The following is a 14,360-nucleotide window of genomic DNA, read 5'->3' as shown; positions in this document are numbered from 1 at the left end:
AGTCGAGCCGATTTATGATCGCGTCGAAATTAAGTACTGTGCTAAATAAGGATAGTACCGCATCGGCTGGGCCCCTTATTTTGCTCCTAATTATAATTACTGCCTGATAGTGGCGTGAACTACCTACAAAATTCTTAAAAATATAGTATGCGCCTACTGCCGCCTGTCGCCAGGAGACGTATGTTTCCTGGGCACCCGAAAATTCGGGCAGGCATTTGACGGCGTCTAGTGGTTCATTACAAACGACGGTGTTATTAATATCTATGGGTGTGTAAACCTTAATTTGAGCTACTGTTGGAGCTACTGTTGGGGCGGGTGCGACTTGTATTGCCGCCACTTGGTTGGCCAGCTGTTGAATAGTCTGGCGCAACTCATTTTCCCTGCGCTGGCTGTCAATGGCCGCTTCTTGTAGGGCATGATTGACGGCAGCCTCCACTACCGCTTTTATTTGGTCTGGGTTGAATGCCATGCTTCTGGCCGAGGGAGTGCCGACGTTTACACATTTCGGTGTAGAAGTTCTTGCCGGCCCTTCGGTTTCAGATTCAGAGTCGCTGGGGATCTGCTTGTTGTTCCTGTATTGTTGGAATGGGTTGCTAAGTTGGGCTAAGTTGCCGTTCCGAAAGACAAAAAAAGGCGAGTTAACAAATCGGAATACAAACGTCGCGGTATCGAGTTCGAGTGTCGTAGTGGGGTGGGTAAGCGATGGAAACGAAAACAAACCCAAGATTGTTGCGAAGCTAACACAAAGAATTTAGGCGTAAGCAAAAAGACGACTACATATAAAGGGTAAATTAAATGTACAATTAATAAATTTATATTCCAGCGGCGCCTTTGCGTCTAGGCTGGCTATTAAATATGTGGTCTGGTAGTTATATTGGTGCTAATATTCGGCACCAAGATATTTATTGAAAGATTTAAAAAATGCAAACAATGAAAAACATAAATAATATCACTTGTGATTACACCAATAAAATTGTCAAACAATTAGTGAGTACGTTTATTTATAAAAATGTTAGCACGAAACTTTAATATAGAGCTGCAGAAAATATAGCGTATTGAAATATTTTACTAATGCAGATGCCGGAAAATTTTTGGAACAGAAGTGCTCACTTACATGATTTCCCCGACTTAGATGGGTAATTTTAATGTGGGCGCCAATTAGAAGATAGCTGGTAACTTTCGTTATGTCGTCAGCGGGAGGGGGTGAGCCAGGCCGGTCGACCTAGTGTTCTTCCTTCCTTCTTTAGGGGTTGTGAAGCGCAGGCAGGTGCGCCTAGCAGACTTCTTTCACTTGTTGAGTGTTACGTAGGGAGGAACTACCTCCGTTATCGTTGGCCCTTAAGGCACAACAACCAATTCCGGCGGTGCCGGAATTCATATACGAGAGCGATGGCTCTGTCTTTATTGAAACTTTTAAATGAACTGAACTTAAAGCTAACATAAAAAGAGAATCATAGCGGCCACTCCAATGGGTAGTGCTTGCCGGCTATGCACGGGCTTCCGGCCAGACGCTGTGTCAGCAATTTGGCCGGAGCGAACTCTCGGACAATCGGTCATTGGCGTCGCCCGGTTGACTTAGTTAACTTGTACAAGTTAACTAAGTCAACCGGGCGACGGCGTCTGGCCGGAACCCCGTGCATAGCCGGCAAGCACTACCCATTCGAGTGGCCGCTATGATTCTCTTTTTATGTTAGCTTTAAGTTCAGTTCATTTTGAAATCTCAATAAAGACAGAGCCATCGCTCTTGAGTTTGAATTCCGGCACCGCCGTCATACATAAAATTACTTTTGTTATTATTGGTTGTTGTGCCTTAAGGGCCAACGATAATGGAGGTAGTTCCTCCCTACATAACTCTCAACAAGTGAAGGAAGACCGCTAGGCGTACCTGCTTGCACGCTACACAACTCCTAACGAAGGAAGGAAGAACACTAGGTCTACCGGCCTGGCACACCCCCTCCCGCTGACGACAAAACGAAAGCTGCCAGGGGACTCATTCTAATTGGCACCCACGTTAAAATTACCCATCTATGTCGGGGAAATCATGTAAGTGAGCACTTCTGTTCCAAAAAGTTTTCCGGCATCTGCATTAGTAAAATATTTCAATACGCCATATTTTCTGCAGCTCTATATTAGAGTTTCGTGCTAACACTTTTATAAATAAACGTACTCACTAATTGTTTGACAATTTTATTGGTGTAATCACAAGTGATATTATTTATGTTTTTCATTGTTTGCATTTTTTAAATCTTTCAATAAATATCTTGGTGCCGAATATTAGCGCCAATATAACTACCAGACCACATATTTAATACCCAGCCTAGACGCAAAGGCGCCGCTGGAAAATAAATTTATAAATTGTACATTTAATTTACCCCTTATATGTAGTCGTCTTTTTGCTTACGCCTAAATTCTTTGTGTTAGCTTCGCAACAATCTTGGGTTTGTTTTCGTTTCCATCGCTTACCCACCCCACTACGACACTCGAACTCGACGCCGCGACGTTTGTATTCCGATTTTGTTAACTTCGCTTTTTTTGTCTTTCGGAACGGCAAACCACGATTGTTTGCTGTGACAATTTCTGTTGTTTATATTTCTGTGTGCCATAGCGGAGACCCAGTACCCGCAACCCCCTTCCCCTTGTCATTGCTTGGCAAGACAACAGTTCAATTTTTCAACGAGCTCTCGGCCATCGTTACCAAGCGGCATCTCAGCCCCCGCGGACCCCCCGCCGTGCCCACGGACAAGTCCGCTTGAGCATGCATTAAATCGCTGGGCCGAGTTAGCTTGCTCAGCTCCATATGAGCAACCCATTCCAACAATACAGGAACAACAGGCAGGTCCCCAGCGACTCTGAATCTGAAACCGAAGGGCCGGCAAGAACTTCTACACCGAAATGTGTAAACGTCGGCACTCCCTCAGCCAGAAACATGGCATTTAACCCAGATCAAATAAAAGCGGTAGTGGAGGCTGCCGTCAATCATGTCCTACAAGAAGCGGCCATTGACAGCCAGCGCAGGGAAAATGATTTGCGCCAGACTATTCAACAGCTGGCCAACCAAGTGGCGGCAATACAGGTCGCACCCGCCCCAACAGTAGCTCCAACAGTAGCTCAAATTAAGGTTTATACACCCATAGATATTAATAACACCGTCGTTTGTAATGAACCACTAGACGCCGTCAAATGCCTGCCCGAATTTTCGGGTGCCCAGGAAACATACGTCTCCTGGCGACAGGCGGCAGTAGGCGCATACTATATTTTTAAGAATTTTGTAGGTAGTTCACGCCACTATCAGGCAGTTATTATAATTAGGAGCAAAATAAGGGGCCCGGCCGATGCAGTACTATCCTCATTTGGCACAGTGCTTAATTTCGACGCGATCATAAATCGGCTCGACTTTACTTATAGTGACAAGCGGACAATGCATGTCATAGAGCAGGAGATGGGCACCCTCAGACAGGGAAATCTCTCGCTTCTACAGTATTATGACGAGGTTGAAAGGAAACTCACCCTCCTCACCAACAAGGCGACCATGTCATATGAAGCCTCGGCTGCGCAGGTTTTGTGCGAAAAATTCCGGGATGATGCCCTTCGCGTATTTATCTCTGGATTAAAACGCAACCTCACTGACGTCCTCTTCGCGGCGAAGCCCAAGGACATGCCATCGGCACTTGCCTTGGCTCAAGAGGTGTAGGCGAACCATGATAGGTATACCTTTGCATCATCATTTGCAAGAAGCCAGGAAGATAGGGAGAAAAAACAATTTCCCAAGGCGCAAGAGCTTCAGCAGGCTGCCCTTCAGGCTAATTCCCAACATAGTGGCGGTAAAAACCCCCATTTTACTAAGCAACACAAGGCACAAGTGCACCCTGCTCCACGCAGCGATAGGCACCGGGGACACACTCCAGAACCCATGGAAGTGGATCCATCATTGTCTTAGATGCTTAAACCATCACAAGCCCCGGCATACCAGAATAGGAGGCAGACAGCGTCCGATAGAGCCAACCCACAAAAAAGGCAAAGGGTAAACCACATTGCCCAGAGCGCTGACAGAGCTGGTGATACGTACACCACAGCGGCCTCTAGCGCGGCACAAGAAATCGACGACGACGCCATCAACGAGTATGAGTCGGATGCCATAAATTTTTTAGGGGAAGATCCCTGCTACCCGTCATCAGACGAAGAGTAGCGGGGATTGACATGAAATTTCTAGTTGATACGGGCGCGGCCAAAAATTTCATCCGACCATACGAAGGATTGAAAGGCGTCCGCCCGGTAGAATCTCCATTCAAGGTTCATTCGATCCATGGAGTCACCAACATCACGAAGAAATGTATCGTGTCAATTTTCAACTTGAAGGCCACATTCTTCATTTTACCAGATTTGTCCTCTTTTGATGGAATCATCGGCCTTGACCTTTTAAAACAGGCAGGGGTGTCACTTTGTATGGACTCCGGTCAGCTCAAATGGGGCACGGAAGTAGAGAGCATCGACTTTCATACATGTCCTGATGTAAATTTTACTGAGGTGGACTGCTCTGATGCACCACCTTTGGCCAGAAAAGCATTTTTAAAAATGCTCAGAGACAGAAAAAAAAACCTTCGCAGACCCCAATGAGGCCTTGTCCTACAATACGTCGGTGGTTGCCACCATAAGAACCATTGATGAGACTCCCATTTATGCCAAACTTTACCCATATCCAATGGGGGCAGCTGATTTTGTAAATAGCGAAATCCAAGATCTGCTAAAAAATGGCATCATCCAAAAGTCGAAATCCCCCTACAATAACCCAATATGGTTCGTAGACAAAAAGGGCACCGACGAAACTGGCAGGCGGAAAATGCGTTTGGTATTGGATTTTCGCAAACTAAACGAGAAAACAATACCCGATCGATACCCCATGCCGAACATCTCGATGATATTAGGAAACTTAGGCAAGGCCAAGTACTTCACAACCCTGGACTTGAAGTCCGGTTATCATCAGATCACGCTGGCAGAATGCGACCGTGAAAAGACTTCCTTGTCCGTTAACGGGGGAAAGTACGAGTTTCGCAGAATGCCATTTGGATTAAAAAATGCGGCCAGCATTTTCCAAAGAACAATTGATGACATACTGCGAGAGCAGATTGGCAAATTTTGCTATGTCTATGTTGATGATGTTATCGTCTTTTCAGAGGACGAAAACTCCCACATCCGGCACGTAGATTGGGTCCTCAAGAGCCTACACGATGCAAATATGAGGGTATCAACAGAAAAGTCAAGATTTTTCAAGAAAAGCGTTAGCTTTTTAGGGTTTATAGTCACCAATAACGGGGCTACCACAGACCCAGAAAAAATAAAGGCCATTCAGGAATTACCAGAGCCTAAGAACATATTCGAGGTCAGATCATTCCTTGGCTTGGCCAGCTATTATAGATGCTTCATAAAAGATTTTGCGTCCATAGCTCGGCCCATCACTGATCTTTTGAAAGGGGAACTTGGAAGTGTCAGTGTCACAGATCAGGAACATCCAGGTGCAGTTCAACGAGCCACAACGGCTGGCTTTCCAAAAACTGCGTAACATTCTGGCTTCTGAGGATGTCATCCTCAGATACCCCGACTACCAGAAGGCATTTGATCTAACGACAGATGCCTCAGCGTACGGCATTGGCGCAGTGCTATCCCAAGAAGGGAGACCCATAACAATGATCTCTAGGACCTTAAAGGACAGGGAAGTTAATTACGCTACCAATGAAAGGGAGCTATTAGCTATAGTTTGGGCATTGGCCAAATTACGCCACTAATTGTATGCAGTCATAGATATAAATATCTTTACTGACCACCAACCGTTGACCTTCGCAGTGTCGGAATCCAATCCGAATGCGAAAATCAAGAGGTGGAAAGCCCGCATCGACGAGTCCGGCGCTAAAATTTTTTACAAGCCCGGCAAATATAACTTTGTTGCGGATGCCCTCTCAAGACAGCAACTTAACGTTGTGGAAGAGGAAGAGGCTTTTTCTAGCGCGGCCACAATTCACAGTGAGCTGTCGCTAACCTACACCATTGAAACCACGGACAAGCCTTTGAATTGCTTCCAGAACCAGATAACTCTGGAGGAGGCACAATTTCCGTTAAAACGCTGCTTCGTCCTCTTTGGAAACAAGAGACGGCATGTAATTAACTTTTCCTGCAAAGAGTCATTACTTGATGAACTCGCAGATGTAATCGTTCCTAAAGGCGTAAACGCCATTCATTGTGACTTGCACACGCTGGATATGATACAGGACGAATTGGTTCGGCAGTTTCCAGCCACCAAGTTTTGGCATTGCAAAAACCGCGTGACGGATATTTTTGCAGTTCCTGAGAGACGGGAAATCCTCACCGTCGAACACAACAGGGCCCACAGATCGGCCCAGGAAAATGTTAAGCAGATACTTTCCGAGTACTACTTTCCAAAAATGGCCAAGCTAGCCACCGAAATTGTAGCTAACTGCAAAACATGTGCGAAAGCCAAGTACGATAGGCACCCAAAGAAGCATGAGCTAGGCGAGACTCCGATCCCCTCTCATGTGGGAGAACTGCTACACATCGACATCTTTTCCACAGACAAGAAATACTTCCTTACTTGCATAGACAAGTTTTCGAAGTTTGCAGTTGTACAAAATGTCCACTCTAGGACAATCGCACAAAATTCGCTCAGGGCCAGGGAAAATGCCTCCCGACAATGTAGAACATTCGAAGTCGGCGAAAAAGTTTTGGTCAAGTCAAACCGAAGGCTTGGCAATAAACTCACACCACTGTGTGAGGAAAAAGCTGTTGAAGCAGACCACGGTCCTCATTAAGGGGAGGGTGGTCCACAAGGACAACCTTAGATAATAATTCATTTTTTCTAATGCTTACACCTAGCCTCTTGGCATAAGTTTTTTTCCATATTTTTTCACCCCTAGCCACTTGGCATAAGTTTTTTCCATATTTTCTCACCCCTGTTCACTTGGTATACATTTTTGTTATAATTGTGTTTTCTTCTTTATGCTTTGGTGGAGGGCTACAATATTTTAAACAAACACTACAACACATCCAATATTACAGGTTCGCAATCGTATCCCTGTTAGTCCTGCTTACCGTAACATCGGGGCATGTCTCGGACTACTCGCAGGCCAAATATATTCCCATCATTGATGGTAGAATTTTAGTTTGGGAAGAATTCGCGTTCGTAACACACTCGGCGAATCTCTCCGAATATAGGCGTGTGGTGGAAGAAACGGATGGCATGACCAGCATGTTTCCCCAGTCACACATGCAGAAACTTTTGAGTGTCGATGTCGCTCATCTGCGTGACCTGCTCGACTCGTTGAGCATCCACCACAGAGTAGCTAGGAGTTTGGATTTCCTAGGAGCTGTGTTAAAGGTAGTGGCAGGAACGCCAGACGCAGAGGATTTTGAAAAAATTAAACTCAATGAATTTCAATTAATAAATGCAAACGATAGGCAGATAAATATCAATAGTAAAGTACAGGACCAAATCAATAGTATTACTACCACTGTCAATCAACTTCTGAGGTCAGCCAAGGGAACCCAAATCGACACGGGGCATCTTTATGAGATGTTGTTATCCCGAAATAGAATGATTAGAATGGAGCTGCAAAATTTATTACTAGCGATAGCTCTAGCCAAGGCCAACATTGTGATCCCTACTATATTAGATCATGCAGACCTAGAAGATATATGGATAGAAGAGCCCACAAATACCCCCATCAAAGACTTATTGTCCGTTGCTTCCGTTAAAATATTACAATCCGCTAACCTTTTGCATTTTGTCATTAAATTTCCAATAATCAAACCGTCATGTATTAAAATCACTGTTTTTCCCGTGTCCCATCATGACACGATGCTCAGGCTGGATGACAGAATAATAGCTGATTGCAATGGAGCGATTCACACGGTCGACAATTGCTCCACAACACCTGGAGCAACATTTTGCCAGCTGGCGTCAAGAAGGTCGTGCGCACAAGAGCTCCACGCTGGAGGCATAGCGCACTGTGACATCCAGCACAGCGATCTACACCCAGTCACTCACGTAGATGAAGGCATCATAATCGTGAACGATCGTCCGGCACGTGTGAGTGTGGATAATGGCACTTACATCCATGTACGAGGCACGCATCTCATTACCTTTACTGAGAGTGCCATGGTTAATGAAACCCGATATGTCAACAATGACAGAGCCCAGAAGAGGGTCCCAGGAGTAGCCAGCTCGCCCTCCCTGAACATTACTATGGAACACAACATCCTCAGTCTTCCGTCCCTTCACCATTTGAGTGAGCGTAATCTGGAACACATCAGGAGAGTCGGGGAGAATATCAACAACTATCATCAGATAGTACTGGTAGCAGGAACAATATGCTGCGCGTTGATCTGCGTCGGTTTTACCTATCGGCGAGTCCTCCAGGCCAGGAGAGCTACGGCACAAATAGCGGATATGATCGCCCAAATAGGGTCGGCCGAGGGCGGCCTTAATCCTGAGGGGGGAGTAGTTAACTAAGTCAACCGGGCGACGGCAATGACCGATTGTACGAGAGTTCGCTCCGGCCAAATTGCTGACACAGCGTCTGGCCGGAAGCCCGTGCATAGCCGGCAAGCACTACCCATTCGAGTGGCCGCTATGATTCCCTTTTTATGTTAGCTTTAAGTTCAGTTCATTTTGAAATCTCAATAAAGACAGAGCCATCGCTCTTGAGTTTGAATTCCGGCACCGCCGTCATACATAAAATTACTTTTGTTATTATTGGTTGTTGTGCCTTAAGGGCCAACGATAACGGAGGTAGTTCCTCCCTACATAACTCTCAACAAGTGAAGGAAGACCGCTAGGCGTACCTGCCTGGCGCGCTACACAACTCCTAACGAAGGAAGGAAGAACACTAGGTCTACCGGCCTGGCACACCCCCTCCCGCTGACGACACAACGAAAGCTGCCAGGGGACTCATTCTAATTTACATATTCCTGATAGGGTCAATAGCCAAGTCGGTTAAATCATGTGTGGCTGTCCGTATGAACGGTGAGATCTCACGATCTATAAAAAAAAACAACGTTGAGATTAACCACCTACGTAGTGAAAGGTTTTTCAGCATCCGCCCATGCCCACTCTTACGGCCACCTAACTTAATAAACTACTTCCCCTTTTGTAAGAACTCTGAGATCTCGGTATTTATAAGTGATAGAAAGTTGGGATTGAACATGTATTGTTTTTTAACCATCTGACTACGCCCACTCTAACGCCCAAAAAACAAAAAAAAAACCAAAAACGCTAAGTTCTCGGTAACTATAAGAGCTAGAAAGTTGGTATCTAGAAATGCCACCGCAGCGTGAGTGGGTTTTTTCTCCGGCACGCCCACTAAAATTGACAGCAACGGAGGAACTACGGTAACGTTGACGGCATTGAGGAATATTCTATTCTAAATGCGTACAAAAATTGGATAACACAACTTTCGATGGTTCAGCGAAGTCCACTTCAGGATATTCTTTGAATGATTTGTTGTACGCAGGTTCCTCAATTTAGCCAAAAATCTTTACTGTCCTGCTTCCCTTTCGATTTATTACGGTTGCGTTGTACGGAGACGTCTGCAAAATGCATCGTTTTGTTCGTATCTCTCATCCCCACCAGTTTCTTCAATGTACCTTATGGTGCGATAGGCCGCAAGACAAAATTCAAGTGTTCTCGCTTGACAACGTAAGGCACTAAACTTGCTACCTTTTTGGAATTCGCGCAATCCAGCAGCTATCCTCTGATAAAAAGCTGAGTTTCCATTAGCAGCCAAGATCATATGCACAAACTTTTACGTGGATGGTCTAATTTCAGGAGAAGACAGCATTGTAAGGGTTATTGAAATTCTTTAACAACTTAAGAACCTCTTGGGTACGGGACATTTTCCGACTCGCAAACGGTGCTCCAACGAGCTTAGCGTCGGGTACTCTATCGGATAATTTGCTCTTCAATTTCTTAAGCGTGTGAACAAACATGCATACAACCAAGCGCAGCATTTTATCGATAATCGCTAGACTCTACTGGCCCCGATCTCATCACCAAGCCGAAGATTTTTATACAGGTTATATGAAAGGATAGGCTTCACTGGGATGAGTCCGTACTGCATTCTTTGCACTAATCTTGGATTGGGCACATGTCACTGATCGCAACTGTTCCTTGTTTAAAATTTCCTCGCTTTGTTTTACAGCACAACTTCATCTTACGAAATTCATTGATTTCGTAATGCGAGCTGGAACTGGCAGACCCCCCCTTGTCGGCAGGTGGTGACGGAAATGCTGGAATAGGTGGCGGCACGAGCGGATCGAAATAGTTACACGCGGATACAACCGCACCCATAGGTCTTCTCTAGAATATGTAAAACAAGTTTTTCAGGATTACAATGTTTCAAAAATATCCCAGCTCGCCACTGAATATGCGAAGTACAACAGACAACCCAAGCAGATGGAGTTGGATCTCACACCAATCCCGTAATATTTAGTCTTTGCTCATATTACTAACCTTATATTTCCATACCCATTCGACTTAAGATCCACCTATCAATGTATACACTATGAATAAATGCCACATAGGGCAACATTGCAAATTCTCTCCATATATGGCAACTTTTAAATTTTCCTCAGTATCAGTTAAGCAGCCAAACAATAAAAAAAAAATAAAAACAATGAGAATTGCTTTAGTCGTGTGCCGCTACTATAACACAATTTACACATTTTTAAAATATTCATTTTGGTAGTGGAGATTCACAAAGCGCCACCTATTGTCATAGAAAGTATGTCGAGTAACTGATAGTCACTGCCTATGAGAGGACTTATAACCTACATTTCTTCATAAATAGTAAAATAATAAGAACAATTTGAAAAATCTTTGGTAAATCGTTAGACATTGGCAAAAAATATATTATACAAGGTCAACGGCTTGTGGGCGTTATAGTGGACGTGACAGCTGCTGAAATAAACTTGCGTTTCGTATGGACCTCATACTGCTCAATCTCAACTCTGTACCTCTTACAAGTCCTGAGATCTCAGCGTTCATACGGACAGACGGATGAACGGTCAGACGGACGGACAGACGGACATGGCTCATTAGAATTCGCTATTGATCCTTATCAAGAATATATATACTTTATAGGGTCGGAATCGCTTCCTTTTACCTGTTACATATTTTTCAACGAATCTCTACGAGTAACGGGTATAAAAACGAAACGCCAGGAATGTGTTGCGCGACAGGAAAAGTCAAACTGCCAGAATTACATTCACTACCTGACCCACTCTCATCGATTTTTTCAGGCGTAACACATGATTCAAACATTTTTTGACTGGAAAATGAAAAGGCTAAGACGTACTGCCGACACGTATTCCAATGATTCCGGCAGATATGCTATTCGAATTCAAACGTTTGCAGTTTCCGATGCGACTTGCCTTCGCAATGACTATCAACAAAGCACAGGGCCTGCTCGCGCGTCGAAAAATCTTGTGATTTATTCGTTTAAGCACCTGATAGAAAAACAACAAACCTTTTATACCCCAAAGCACTTCAATTAGTGTTGAATATAAATCAAAACGAAAATTATTTCATTTTGCCCGCGCATGGATCATAAGCCTTAGAAGACTATGACAAGCTTGAAAAGCGGAGCGAAGCGACCAGGGCGAGTTACCGCTGATGTCTTCCTCATGACATCACCTCCACCCAAACCCCCTCGGGCATTGTCCCCCTAGCGAAGATGCCATTCCAGCCGAATCCGGACCACAGGCATAATTGGCGCAGCCGGCATTTAAAAGAACAAAGGATGAAACTGACGAGGATCATCATTATAACCACCATGTAATAAATTGGGTAAGCCAAGGGGCAAAGTGAGAAGTAAAACAAAAGGGGCAAACGTTTTGACAAAAGAAAAGTGAATAATGAAAAAAGATAAATAAAACAACGATCTCAGTCAGCGAGTTAGTGAGGCCTAAAAGTAAAATTAATTATTATGACAATGTGTTGTGGACGGAAACCTTCCAACTGAAAATAAATACCTATTTTGTAACCGTCATGATTAATCCTGAATAATATACTAAACAAAATTCTATTTTCCTACTTAGTGTGAACCGCTTGGAATATGGCTAATTAAATCGAAAATTTTTTTCTTTCGTGTATTTATCTATATCGCGCATTATACGAATGCATAAGAAAATTACAGATTGCCAAAAGAAAAAATCGCATCTCCATCCATTCAAAAATGTGTATATTCATGGCCGGGTATTGTCTCCCCTTCCCCCATTGCCACAAAACCCGATACTTTTGGTTCTTAGACTCGACGGAAGGCAGCTACAATGTTGCAGAGAAAAAAAATACAAACAAAAAAAAAGCTCGCTGACTAGGGAAAATAAAAAACAAGGGCAAACTCATTGAAAAGAACTCCTAAATTACCAATTGCACTGCGAGGAAAACAAAGGAGAAAGAAAAGAGATTTAAAATAGAATAGCAATTTTTTATAATACTTCCCATTCCCCAACGAGCCCAATCACTTTGCCTCATGGTTGCAACTACACCACAATAAGAAACACACACACACTAATATTGTCTGCATTACAGATAATCAACATAATACAACAACACGAACGATAGTAACTAAACATATATAATAAGCCTTATCTCTATATACATATTTAAACTTACACAGCACTATTACATATATAACAAGAAAAACCTATTTTCTAAATACACTTTACAAAAAAAAAAAACACAGTCCTAAGACAGCTACACTAAACAAAGTTCTCACACGCGGAAACACTTAAACGGGAAATTCTGATTAAAAGCACTATATGACCAGTATTTACAATTCAGATTTTTTTTTCTTTTTTCGAAAACTTTAATTACGTAGTCGTCCGCCTAATGTCGAGGAAAACCCTAGTACAAAAAACTAAAAGTAGACTAGGCCTTAGGAGTAGTACCAGCTTACATGAAATCAGAGAGGAGGAAATTTTGATCATGGACTCGGGTAACGCCTCCGGGGGATTGAGGACCACTAGTCCTACTAATAGTAATAATATAGCATTAACATTATAGCAGATGCCAATACCATTTCGAATACGTCAACTACCAATACCCTAAATACCACCTTAAACCCTACCGATATACTAGCCTTTGTGAAGCAATTACCTACTTTCGAGGGCACCCCAGGTACCCTTCAGAAATTTATTGTGAGCGTTGAGGAAATTATCATGTTAATAAGAGGTACGGACCAAACTCCGTACGGACAGTTGATATTAAGAACTTTGAGGAACAAAGTTATAGGCAAAGCGGACGAGACCTTGAACATGCTAGACACTAAACTTGAATGGGAGAGCATTAGGGAAAACCTTAAACGCATGTATGCATGCAAAAAGACAGAACCGATACTTATCGCCGAAATTCAGAACCTCCCCAGTGGTTTGTCCCTGGGTAAGTTATTCTTCGAGATCACCAGACTCCGTAGTCTGTCTCTTCCTACGAACTCTGACCACGGAGTAGGTGCGGCATCAAAACGAACTCTTTACGTTGGGGTCTGTCTTAATGCCCTTCTTGGGTCTACGCGATCCACTCAGAACAGCCATCCGGGCCCGAAATCCGACTACGATCGAGCCGGCTTATGAGTGGTGCCAAACGGAACAGAGTTTTATTTACCAAAAGCAAAGCAAACCACAGAACAATAGGTTCAGCTGGGACCGCAATAGGCCCTAATACCTAATAACTACTCTTCCAGTACTCATGGGCAAGAGTATCGGGGAAATTCTCATTCCTCGACAAATCCATTCCGCCAAGGCTCCTACCAAAGCCAGAACCGTGCTAATAACAACAGACAGAATAATGACAACAGAGCGGGGGGTATAACACTGACCGAAATCTTTCACAAAGGTCTACCTCCAACTTTAACAACATTGACGACAGCTCAAATTTTCAGCAAGAAGCCTTAACCGACAAGTCGGTTACATAAACAAAAAAAACGCACGGTCTGTCTCTTCCATATATAATTATCACGTTATCTAACTCACCAGAACCACTCAAATTTCTCGTGGACACCGGTTCCACCTATTCCTTCGTAGATCCAACCCTTATTCCGCAAAGCGCCATACAAAATTTAGAAAATAATGTCCGTATCACAACGTTCCTGGAAAGCTATTCACTGACCCGAACTGCTAATTTACCTTTTCCAGTGGAATTTAAAGAACAAGGCGAAATTCAGTTATTACTTTTCAAATTCCACCCATACTTCGATGGCCTCCTAGGGATGGATTTCTTGACAGACCGAAAAGCGAAAATAAATATTGAAGAACTCAAACTCGAAACCCCATTTACATCAATTAATATTAGAACGGAA

The sequence above is a fragment of the Drosophila eugracilis genome, unplaced genomic scaffold (genome assembly GCF_018153835.1).
Source record: "Drosophila eugracilis isolate 14026-0451.02 unplaced genomic scaffold, ASM1815383v1 contig_623, whole genome shotgun sequence".
Lineage (NCBI taxonomy): Eukaryota > Metazoa > Arthropoda > Insecta > Diptera > Drosophilidae > Drosophila > Drosophila eugracilis.
The sequence above is the reverse complement of the archived record's forward strand: the minus strand, read 5'-3'. Positions refer to the sequence as shown.